Source organism: Adiantum capillus-veneris, chromosome 11 (genome assembly GCF_014529385.1).
Source record: "Adiantum capillus-veneris isolate H3 chromosome 11, ASM1452938v2, whole genome shotgun sequence".
In the NCBI taxonomy this organism is placed as follows: domain Eukaryota; kingdom Viridiplantae; phylum Streptophyta; class Polypodiopsida; order Polypodiales; family Pteridaceae; genus Adiantum; species Adiantum capillus-veneris.
In genome coordinates, this window is record NC_140941.1 from 3,508,768 (window position 1) to 3,520,701 (window position 11,934).

Here is an 11,934-nt window from a genome sequence, read left to right on the forward strand (position 1 = left end):
TCGAGGTAAAAGTGACATCCCCGTCACTAGTATACTCCGACACTACATCTGCCTCAACTGTCAAAGCAACTGAGTCCATGGCATCACTACATACATCTCTGAGACTGCCATGTCTCCTACGATGTCGCATACGACGAAAACAACGCCGTCTAACGTGTCCAGAATGACCACAATACCAACATGTCACCTGTCGGCATACTCGTGAATGTACATGTCTCACACGAGTCCGTGATGACTCATATCTATCATACATTTCATGTAATCTACGCCAAAGTGCTCTCGAAGTAGTTTCATACATAACAAGAGCATATACAGATTCCGCAAGGTGCAAAGAGAGCGTAGATAGTGCCATCTCCTCTAGCTCCTGCCACTGATCGTCAGACATGTTTGAAGGTCTACCTGCATCACCACTCAATGGTCAATGCAACCCTCGTTGTGTCAATGCATCAAGCATACACTCTCTCCATGCCGCAAAGTCTGACCCATCAAACATGCGCATCTGTGAGAGGTCACAATCTGATCGATCACCTGTCTCTGCCATGAGCACAATGTAGCAAACTAGAAAGCAAAACCACCTCACCAACAACACCTGGAAACTGTCTACCAATATGGCCAGAAACACAATGTAAAACCTGTGAGACACATTCAAAATAGAGCTCCCGCAATGTCGATACAAGCCTCGCATGCTCTAGTATCACACTGCAATTTGTGAACTAATCACCAAGCCCACACTGTGCGGTATCGATGCATACACACGCACAAATCTCCCACCTGTAGAGAACACCGCACACAAATGCTGAGTGCAACCCGCAATCTCTACCTAGATCACATAAATGATACGCATAAAACTCCCGGGAAAATTTCGCCAGAGTTTCGACGCACAATGGCTATCAACACAAAATAACCATTGTCCTGCAAGCTCAATACAATGAGCAATCAATGCGCATCAAAGTACACTCAACATACATGCATAAGCTCTGCAAAACTATGCAAACAATGCTCGAGATCACAAGATTCTCCCACCCGAGAGCAAACCACTGTCTCAAGCAAAGAAAGATACACAACTCCTCACTCTTGCAAGAGTGGATACAAAAACACAAAACTGTGTCCAAACTGACAAAACCTGTCAAAGTGAGAGTAAACACTCGATCACAAACTATGGCGAGAATCTGGGAAAAATCCGACAGAATTTCCCTTGAAAACTGAGCAAAAAACTCAAGTACAATCTCTACCATAAACCATAACACTAGTCAATGCCAATGAGTAGAAATGCTAAAATGGCTCCACATTTTCACATACAATGGCAATCCACACTCAACGTACATCAACGGAGTGACCGCGCATAAGCAAGCGCCAAAAGATTTGCAATCCGGAAACTTGATCAATGCGAAAACAATGCTCTCAAGAGAGCTCACCGGCACTTGAAAGTGCTCGCCAAAATGCATGTATAATGGGCATCAACCATGCGCCATAACCATATGCAAACCATCCGCAAAGACCATGAATCCAAGCACAAAATCACTGCCAAAGTATCCTGTGAAAACCGGTGAAAGAAGCTCCACCTGTGTGCTCCAATTGAAGGGGATCGGGGAGCACCACAGACGGAGAGTGAGCGAGAGAAGGAGACACACGACACACAGATATGGGTGGGGAGACTCAAAGAGTGAGTAGCCCCCTATACACTTATGCTATGTATAAGGTATACAAGTCAGTGGGCGCCCAGACTCTGGGTGGCCGGGCAAGGCACAGACGCCTATACCCCAACAATATTGTGATAGTCAAAGTGCTATACAATTGGCTCGCAATCCAGTTTATCACTCAAAGACAAAGCATATGGATGTGAAGTATCATTTCATCAGGGAAATGCTCGAGGATAAGCAACTTCAGCTTGTCAAAGTTCACACCACAGAAAATCCTGCTGATCTACTTACAAAAGGACTTCCCTCAGAGAGCTTTGCGCATTTTCGCAAGCAGTTAGGTGTAGGGTAGTACATCACTTCTCTACATCTCTTGTATATTAGCTTGTATAGTAGCTTCTCTCACACTTAAAGTACCACATTGGACTTTAAGTGGGAGGTTGTTGGGGTATAAAGCCCAATGTGGTCGCCCAGGTAAGTGGGCGGGCCGCCAGGTATGTACACATATTCTTTTGTTAAAACCTAATAAGAACTCACTATGCTCTACACATTACAGTAGAGCGAGTTCACCATATCGTCGTGCTCTTCTTCTCGCACTCTCTCTCGCGTCGCACTTCCGCTCGTACTCCTTCAATTCTTTGCATTTATTGTGGTTTTCATGTAGTTGCAGTCTTCAATTAATCTCTCCACTAGAGTGCTTTTGTAGTGGCACATGTGTGTGGGAGAAGGTCTCATTGAGAGCAATCCACTGACTACCCACTTGCTTAAATTGAATCCCATATGAGTGATTAATTATACAAATAATCTACAATATTGGTACATATTTTGTTCTCTGGAAAACTACAAATTGCATTTACTTTGTGTGTGTGTGTGTGTGTGTGTGTGTGTGTGTGTGTGTGTGTGTGTGTAGAATGTGTGAGCCCACTCCTAATTTTAGGGGGGAACCTTTCCAAATAAATCGTCAACTACACGCGCTTGTGGCTCATCATCCTTGGGCCTACCATACCACTGCAAGCCCATGTCCTCAAGCTACTCGCTCACACTGCAGCCTACCATCCTCATCGACAAAACTGGTCACAATTGCTTGCCTCGTCAATGGGCTGATTTAAGTGCTCAATCTACAAATCCTAGCCACTCACAATTTACATCTTCCAGCTATTCGCGGCCTCATCATCACAAGCCCCAATCGGCCCAAGTGCTTACCCATGTGACTTTGTAGTCGATTTTGCTTGCCTTGCTTCATCCTAGTTAAAGCGTGCAGTATGCCCAAATTGCCAGTTGGTGCACATGTACTCAACTCCTAGATCTACCTGAGCCTCAAGCGACGCTATTCCCTCTTTGCCCTTAGCCTCGCATAAGGCTTGCATTCATGCTTGAAGCACAAAGCCACCCTGCTAAAGTACCATCAATTGTAACATCGACAAGAAACCTTGCTCGCCATCACATACCTGTTGGTGCTCGAGGCTAGTTGTTGTTTTCTACCAAAAGGTCAACAACAGACTTTGTCAACATCCATTGTTTTTTGGGTTACAATTGAAATCAAAGTTTTTTAACTTGAACCCTTTCCCACAGTCTGCTCGGCTTTGTTCAAAACCAACTTGATCAAAGCATTCAATCCCGCAAATTCTTAGCTTCAAGGCCTTAATTCCATTTGAACACCAAGAAGATCTTGCATAAACACTATCTTTGATATGTATGATCTCAAGATTATGCGCAGAGCTCTTTGTAACATGTATGCAACAAATGTGCATAGTGACACTTTACACACATGTACACGAGAATTAGACACTGCCTTGAAAATACAAGGTAAGACCTTTCTCATGAGCATACACATTGACACACACATGATGAGCACTACATTTGACATGTATGTGTGCATTACATCGTTGGCCATCAAGGAAGCATCATGAACACAATGGACCAATAAAAAACATCGACATACCAATGAAGATGAAGAAAACGACATGATGACAATGTATGATAAAGCCAACAACATGAAGACAACAACAAACAACAACAACGATAAAATGAAGACAGAGCAAAATTTGACGACGACATTAACAAACAACTTTGCAAATTTGGAGATGGCATCAACAACACATTTGGCCTTCCAACATCGGGGCCACACACACAAAAACATTTGAAAGCACCACATTTGTATCTTGAACTACCACCTAGCTGCCTACAAATCTCTAGGGGAGGATGTTATGACTTTGGTTCTACACCCAGTTGAAAAGTCTCTGGGATGACACTTATGTATTTTGGGTGCTACATTTGACACTCATTGAAATAATGCCCATTTTCATCTACACATGAACGCGTGAAATCTTTGTAAACCCCAAGTTTGGCTTAAGGGGGTGTATGTTAAGGTAAACCCAACTTGTGGCACCACTATGGGAAAGCCCTCTAGCCACCTAGGAAGAGAGATAATTGATGGCATGGTCCAATAGAAAGAGGATGAAACCCATCTAGCCAATGTTTGTAAAGCACCAAGCCTATATAGAGGCTATTTACTAATCAATCAATTGCACTTTGAGTCCTATCATTGTGTCTATACTCTCTCTCTCTCTCTCTATGCTCTTGCTTTTGGCATAAGCCAACCATGATCACCGTCTCTAACCCTAACCTAACCCTAACCCTAACCATAACACCATGGTTAAGCTAAGGCTTCACCCTCCATAGCCTAATGCTAATCATTGGTGATTAGAAAGTTTGCTTTTGCAATAGCTAACCCATCACACTTTGCCCTGTCAACACCCGATAACAAGTAGTGTCATCACCTGCTTTGTCCTATCGAACTCGATTCAATGCAACCCCTACTATACCAAAAAATAATGTAGCAACATTATAAAAATCTCTAATTGTTTAGTGCGATCTTTGTTAACCCTCACGGCTCACGGACACCCTATCACCTACGACGGACGTTGTAACCTACGGCGGACATTGTATTATTTATTTGGTAGAGTCAGGTACCGGGCTTGTCGGTCCAATAAGAAAAGGGTAAGAGTGATCGTCGACGAGAGGCGCACTCTAACTGGAACATTCAAGGGATTAATTGGCTAAGCATGGGCGCCCAAGTGTGAATGGGGCGAGCTCATATAAAAGTCAACTAAACCTAAAATTCGCTGATTCTCTCATTTGTGCAATTGAAGAGTGCTCTTGCTCCATCTCCTTCTTCTTCTTCTTCATCTCTTTGTGTGTGTGTGAGAGAGAGAGAGAGTGAGAGAGGGAGAGAGAGGGAGTGTGTGGGCGATCGAGCATTACGAAGGCACGACGGCGGTGAAGCGGTTGAGCGCGGCACAACTGCAGCTTCTTCTTCATCACGGCGAGGAATCCACCATGAAGCAAGCGTAGAGCGGTGAGTGACACACCATCGCCTTCTTTGAGCTTACTAGTTTAGGCTTGTTGTGTGCTTGGAGCCATTTGTGGCTCGCACACGGTGTATCGGCAAGTTCCTTGCATTGACACGTGCGACATACGCACACATTTTTGGCGCCGCTGCCGGGGAATGCCATACATGAAGCTCGAGTAGCACTCTGTGCTTCTCCGTGGTGCAATTTCTATTGTAGGAAAGGTAAGGAAGGAGTGTGTGTGTGTGTGTGTTGAGAAGAGGGATTTGGTGTTATACTGTGTGTTTTTTTTATTAATGGAGTTTTCAAAGGTTCTGTGTTTATTCTCTGTGTATTAAGGTAGTTAGTTTTATTTGTTAATAGAGATTTCAAAGGTTCTGTGTTTATTCTCTGTGTATTAAGGTAGTTAGTTTTCTGTGTACAGTAAGTAGGAAGTAGATTAGTGAGAGTTAATAGAGTGTGTTAGTGTGTAAGAGTAGGTGTATTAGTTAGAGGTAGGTAGATAGAGTGTGTGTGTGCTCTCGCGCAGGCCGCGGTGACCTTATCCTTAAAAAAAATTAAAAAAAATTAAAGGTAGGATCGGGATCGGGAATATCTCTCAGACCCAAGCCCAAGCTCACGCTCAGGCCTAGGCCTCAGTCGCCTTTTAAAAAAACGAATTTTAGCTTCACACGTAGCTAAAAATTGATTTTTTGAGGACCAACGGAACGTCAGATGCCCGAAAATTGTGCTGTAAAGCACACAGCGACCCTCTAAGTGATACGCTCGTTTCGAGCTATCACACACTTCAATCAAAAAAATCAAACATTAAAAAAACATCAAAAACAAGAAAAAATCAAGTAGAAAACGGGGTGCAAAACACCCACAAAACAAAGCAAGTAACCTTTGAGGTTACTTGCCGACACTTGTAGGGCACCCAAAGCACATGTATCTACGCTCTGGTCGTGTGCTAGAGTCCGAACAACTAGCTAGTGCTTCGATTTACGGGGGTACTCACTATCCTTCCACGCTAGGGTCTACGCCCTCGGCGGGGACCCAAGGTAGTGCAATCCAAGACCCAAATATAGCGGCTAGCGACTCTTCCTCTGACTACGATATTATGGAAGAGCATCTTACACAAAGCCCCGAGGAACAAATGAAACCGTACCTAGCTGGGCCCAACAACCTAGAACTAGTGTTTTTAGCCGTTTGATGGAAACTTTTAGTAGAGCTACGCGCTCTGAACCTACGGCTAGTGAAGTAAACGAAGGGGGTGGGGAAGTAGAATCACCATTCACATCTCCTGTAGACCCCACACTCCCTCAGAGTGTCCACGTGGACATTCTACCTACCTCATTTAATGAGGGCCCTACCGAGCTACCACCTTCCAAAGTCGCCTCTAAGGTAGCAGTGACTAAAAGTCAAAACACGAGAAGCAACATTGCATCCACCTCACGGCAACCCTCTAGTACACCAAGTTTGGATGGGGTATTTCTCAATGAAAATTGGGAATATGACCTACACACGGAGACTTTGACCGACCTATACATGGGCTACACATACCATGTGGGTTGGTTAGAAGTTGTACAATCCACATCTAGTGCCACTAGTCTGGAGGGACAACAACACATGATCTACAATGTCATCCATAGGATTATCCAGTCTGAGAGGCAAAATCGAGGAATAAACATACCTTCGACGGGTCCTATGCGATTTTTAGACACAGGCAAAGGGAAACAACCCACTCTATCACAAATGGAGACTCCCCCAGTGAGTCCCATCGATCCCCCATATGTTGTTTCGCCAGGGGTCTCAATGCAATCTGAGCCCACAAGTGATAGCTTTACTTTTCCAAGTCTAGCTCATATTTCCATTGATGACACCACGGCTACCATGCCTACCCCAATGATGGGCATGCCAAGAAACACGCCATGGACCTCGTTTGTTAGTAAAGCACCGCTACATGGTAGCTCAATGCCTACAATAGTACCTACAAGTGCAAACCAATCGTATGCACCTATGGGTCCACGTACTCATGTAGTCCCTACCCCTCCCATTGTTTCAACTACCTATGCTCCACAACCACAATACACAAGTTCTTATTTCCATGGGACTATACCGGCTAGCATTAGCATGTCACATCCGGCGTCTGCTATGCCTAGAACCACCCATATGAAGTATGGACCACCACATGGCACAACATCGTACCCAACGTGGAACCCAAGGGCTTCCTATGCGCCAAGCCCAATGCCAATACCTACTCCACATGTAGTCTCTGGAGCGCCTTCACCCACGGTACCTGCTCACTTAGGTGACTTGGCAACATTTGCTCAAGCTATAGGTCAATCTATTGCTGAGAATATGCGTAACGCTCCTGATAGAGAGCCTAGAAGTAAGGCAGTACAAATAGCCAAGCTCACTCAAAAATTTAGTGGTGGAGACGGGGATGTGAGAAAGCATATCGAAGTGTTTGAACAAATATGCGATTCTCTAGGAGAACACAATGACCTACATAAGAGCAATGCTTTAAGCCTAACCTTAAGTGGAAAGGCTGGGGATTGGTATAGAACCCTAAGGGTGGAAGAAAAAACGATTTACCCTACTCTTAGGAGACTGTTCTTAAAAGAATACATACGAGAGGGAGTGCTTTGGGGTGTAGCCTCTCAGCCTCAGAAAGCCCAACGAGAGGAAGGAGAGTTGGTGATAGACTTTATAAGTCGCTTGAAGCATTTGAATTCTTGTTGTAATCCAAATGAACGCTTCAACAATAACCAATTGCTTGATAGATTCATTAGGGGATTACTACATGAGGATATCTACAATGGCCTAGTCATTAGAGGTATCACCACTTGGGAAGCAATCACCACCAATGCGATCCAATTGGAGGATAATTTAATGATCAAGGAGAAAGAGTGTCTGTTGAACCTAAATCTATTAGCTCGCAAGCATTAGGGCATCATCCAATGACCCTAAAGCCTATTGCTAAGGAGCCAAAGATATCTGAGATGACTTTAGCAGATCTCACCAAGGCTATTCAAGAGAGTCTTAGAGACAATCGTGCTCCGCAAAAAAATCATATGTATCCAAGAAGGGAGCAGCAATGGTGCTCAGTATGCTATGGACCGCATAGTACCAGTGAATGCCCTACTTTTAGAGTAAAATTCAATGGGAACTGCAATGCATGTGGAAGGTATGGTCATCAAGCTAAGGATTGCATAGTATTTAAGCGCGCGATGGCCAATAGACCAACCTTAGCATGGACAGACACACCTCGAGTGCCTGCATTGATGCCGGCCCCACCTCTTGAACAAACAGCACAACACATGGTCCCTAGGGCCCAAAATGTTGTTCAAACAACACCCTTACCACCTCCAGTGCTAGGACCGCAACCACCACATCCGAGAATCACTTCTGTGAATCAAGTGGGTTGTGAGTCATCTATTTCTTGTTTGGAAGGCTATGAGGAAGATATAGATCCTAATATCGCCTATGGGATGGATGTGCTTGAAGAAATTCCACAATACTACATGGAGGACTATTGGGGACAAGTAAAACATGTATATCAAGTAGCTGCTCTTGCGGCAAGAGGCCAAAATATCAATTACACCGCTAAGAGACCACCTCTTCAATGCTATGAGTGTGGAGGTCCACATCGTGTAGCTGAGTGTCCTATTAGGCTACAAAAGAACACCACACTGATGCAAACCAATCAAGCGAGCACGTCTACAATGCCGATACTCATGTGTAATCGATGTGGCATAGATCATTTGATTGCCCAATGTCCAAATAATCCAAATGCACCGAAGATCACGCCATTAAACTTGATTGAAGTTACCGAGGAGCCATCACCAAGTACACCCGTGGTACCAGTAAACTTACTCACACGATCGATGCTCCAAAAACAAAATTATATTCTTGAGGAAAGAGACACGGCATCAATTGCCCAATCTCAGAAACAGAAGAAAACACGAAGAAAGAGATCGCAAAAAGCAGCGAAGTCAGACCCCAGTTCAGAGACCAACATAGGGACTGGTGATGACCCCGTATATATGAACGACGCTGAAGAAGATTCTGATTCAGGTGAAACCATGGAGACCAAAACGACCACTAACATAGAAACCAACAAGGAAGATCTTCATGAGCCACAATGGCCAGGATCCAAAAAGAAGATAGGAACTTACCCAAACCCTACAAAGGAGATTGAGCGAGTCAAGCAATTAAGGAGTTTGGTAGAAGATACCCAAAGGGATCTAGAACCAGCACCTAGGAAGATCCAGATTACAGGCACCGTGTTCCCTACGCAACAACAACCTCACCAAGTCCATAGACCCTTGGACATACCTAGTGTCATCCAAGAAGAAAGTGACTTAAAGTCATGGGAAAGTGGGCGTACTCACATCTTGATGGAAAGAATGTTTACAGAGGGACTACCTCATTCTATCGAAGAAATGGAGATCCCATCTTCCCCACGTCAAGGGACTCAAGGCCAAAAGGTGCCGTTAAACATTGCCAAATTGATGGATTTCATGTCTTCAGAAGTTAGAACCACCATCATGTCCAAACTATATAAAGACCCCGAGCTAGTCTCAGCCCTTCGAGCCTTCCTCAATGGAGAATTGAAGTTTGGACTACCACAATTTGCACAGATGGATGGAGCTGGGGAGATGCCAATAGAGGAGGAATACATAGATCCACAACCCAACCTAGATGAGAACCTTGTTATAGAAATACCTGTTAACAAGTTGGGACAATACTTTGAGGGTGATGAATCCAATGCGACCATACCAATCACTACTAAGGGATTAACTGTGAAGGGAATCCTTGATGGTGGCGCTAGGGTTAGCATTGTGACTAAAAATTGCTGGGAAACTATGGGAAGACCTCACCTTGCGACCACAACCATAGTAGTGAAGATGGCCAATGGGTCTATTGTTAAACCTATTGGGATGCTAAAAGATCTCAAGATCAAGGTCTTTGGACATAAAATAAGGATTACCTTTATTGTTATGGATTTCTCCAAACACACTATGGCATCAGAGATGATCTTAGGACGTCCTTTCATGAGGGAAGCAAAAATGGTGCATGACTGGTCTAAAAACCATGTCTACTTGCAGTTCCAAGATTCTGTCATTAGAGTGGATCTTGTGACGGGTTGAGCACATCCTCCAGGAAACAGGTTTATAAATGATCATAGATATGACACCACAATTCACTCGGCCCCATTGCAGTATTGTTATACGTGTAAAGCGGACATTGATGTTGGGGAAGATTCTCCTTATATGGATGTACTACCTGGGATGACTGGGTCGGACAATGTGGATTGGGTCCACCTAGCAGCAACCATAGACACTTGGGGAAACAGGGGGACGACCTGGGTAACACATGAGGGGGATGAAATGCCCGTACCCTTAAATATGCTACAAGCAATGCATATAGCTTCTGACAAGACTCATCCTAATATAACGAAGAAAACATACAAGTGGGTCCCTAAATCTTCTTTAGCGACCATGGTTGATGCTAAAAAACAGAATGCTTGTAAGAAACGTCCCACTTGTCCCAAGAAAACTAAGAAAACATTGCGTTGGATTCCTAAAAAACTATTGGAAGCCCAAGGCTACTATCGAGGAAATGATCAAATTTGGGTGCCAAAACGTAGATTGTGTTCTTACCTGTCACTTGATCCATATGAACCCACTCCTGTAGCTCCAAAACAAATCGACAATCGCGGAAAGAAAAAACTCACAGAATGCTACACACCCGCTCTAGAGCTAGTTTGGGTACCAAAGAAAGAACGATTTGTTCCACCTAGCTCAGGAAGGGGGGAGTCCCATGAAGCTTCTAGCTCCTCATGTAATGCATCCATAGAGGTAAAAGCTTCTTCACAGCCTCCATCTACAATAGTGGACCTCCATAAAGTTACAAAGGAATCCACACCTCCCAGTTTTCAAGAATCACCGGCTGAACCACTTCAAGTTCGATCCTGGGAGAGTACCTTACCACCCTTACAACTCGACGAGGCACCTAAGGTAATAGAAAACTACTGGAAAAAATCCCCACCTATTACCAACTGGAATAATTGGTTTCAAAGGGTGACAAGCTCATTTCAAATGGTATGATCTACCCAAGTCGGAAGGGGGGAGTGTTTGCTGACAGTCATCATTCACTTGCTCCTCTCTCAACCTTGTTTCCCTGACCTCTCAATATCCGAATCTTAGGGAATGTATATATAAAGCCTTATACTCACAAAAAAAAAAAAAAAACAAGAGCAATTAGCAAACGAGTGCACAATAAAAGTCAAAACATTGACCCAGACCTACACATTCACATCCGGTACACTGAAACAGAAACCTATGCCATAAAACACCTTTGATCCTCATCACTCGAGTGATGGAGGGTAGGTAGAATTAGTACGATAGGAGTGTTTCTGTTTTAGAGTTGAGTGATTAGCAAAGTTCATTTTTCCCACTGATGTGCCTCCTAGAGGTATTCTTTGTGTTTCTTAGTGTGTACAGGAACGTGTTGCTGTTGTTAGGATTTGGACCTTCATGGGATCTTTCTCTCATTCACACTTCAAATCAAGCGCGACCATCGACACAAACAGGTGTTTCTTGTCCATTAGCATTGCCCCTTATCTTTTTTGCATCTATGATTGTCTGCTTTGATTGTGATTGGTAGCATAATATCCAACGCATTTGCTTAGTACCAAACATTAAATTCAATGTAATTTTTTGTCATAATCACTTGTCTAGATTTAAAAATCAAGCAGTCCGACTAAGCTAGTTTGACTAAGTTAGGTGTTAGAGATCTTCTCTTAATACCATGGGGAATGCCTTCCTAATAATCAATGGTTACTTAGGTTCTTAATCCGATTTAGGAAGCATTGTGTGAAATGTACTAGGGCTTTCTAGTGGGCTTGACCCTATTGACCTTTAGCTTAAGTATTATAAAGGGAGTTTACTAGTGTGATG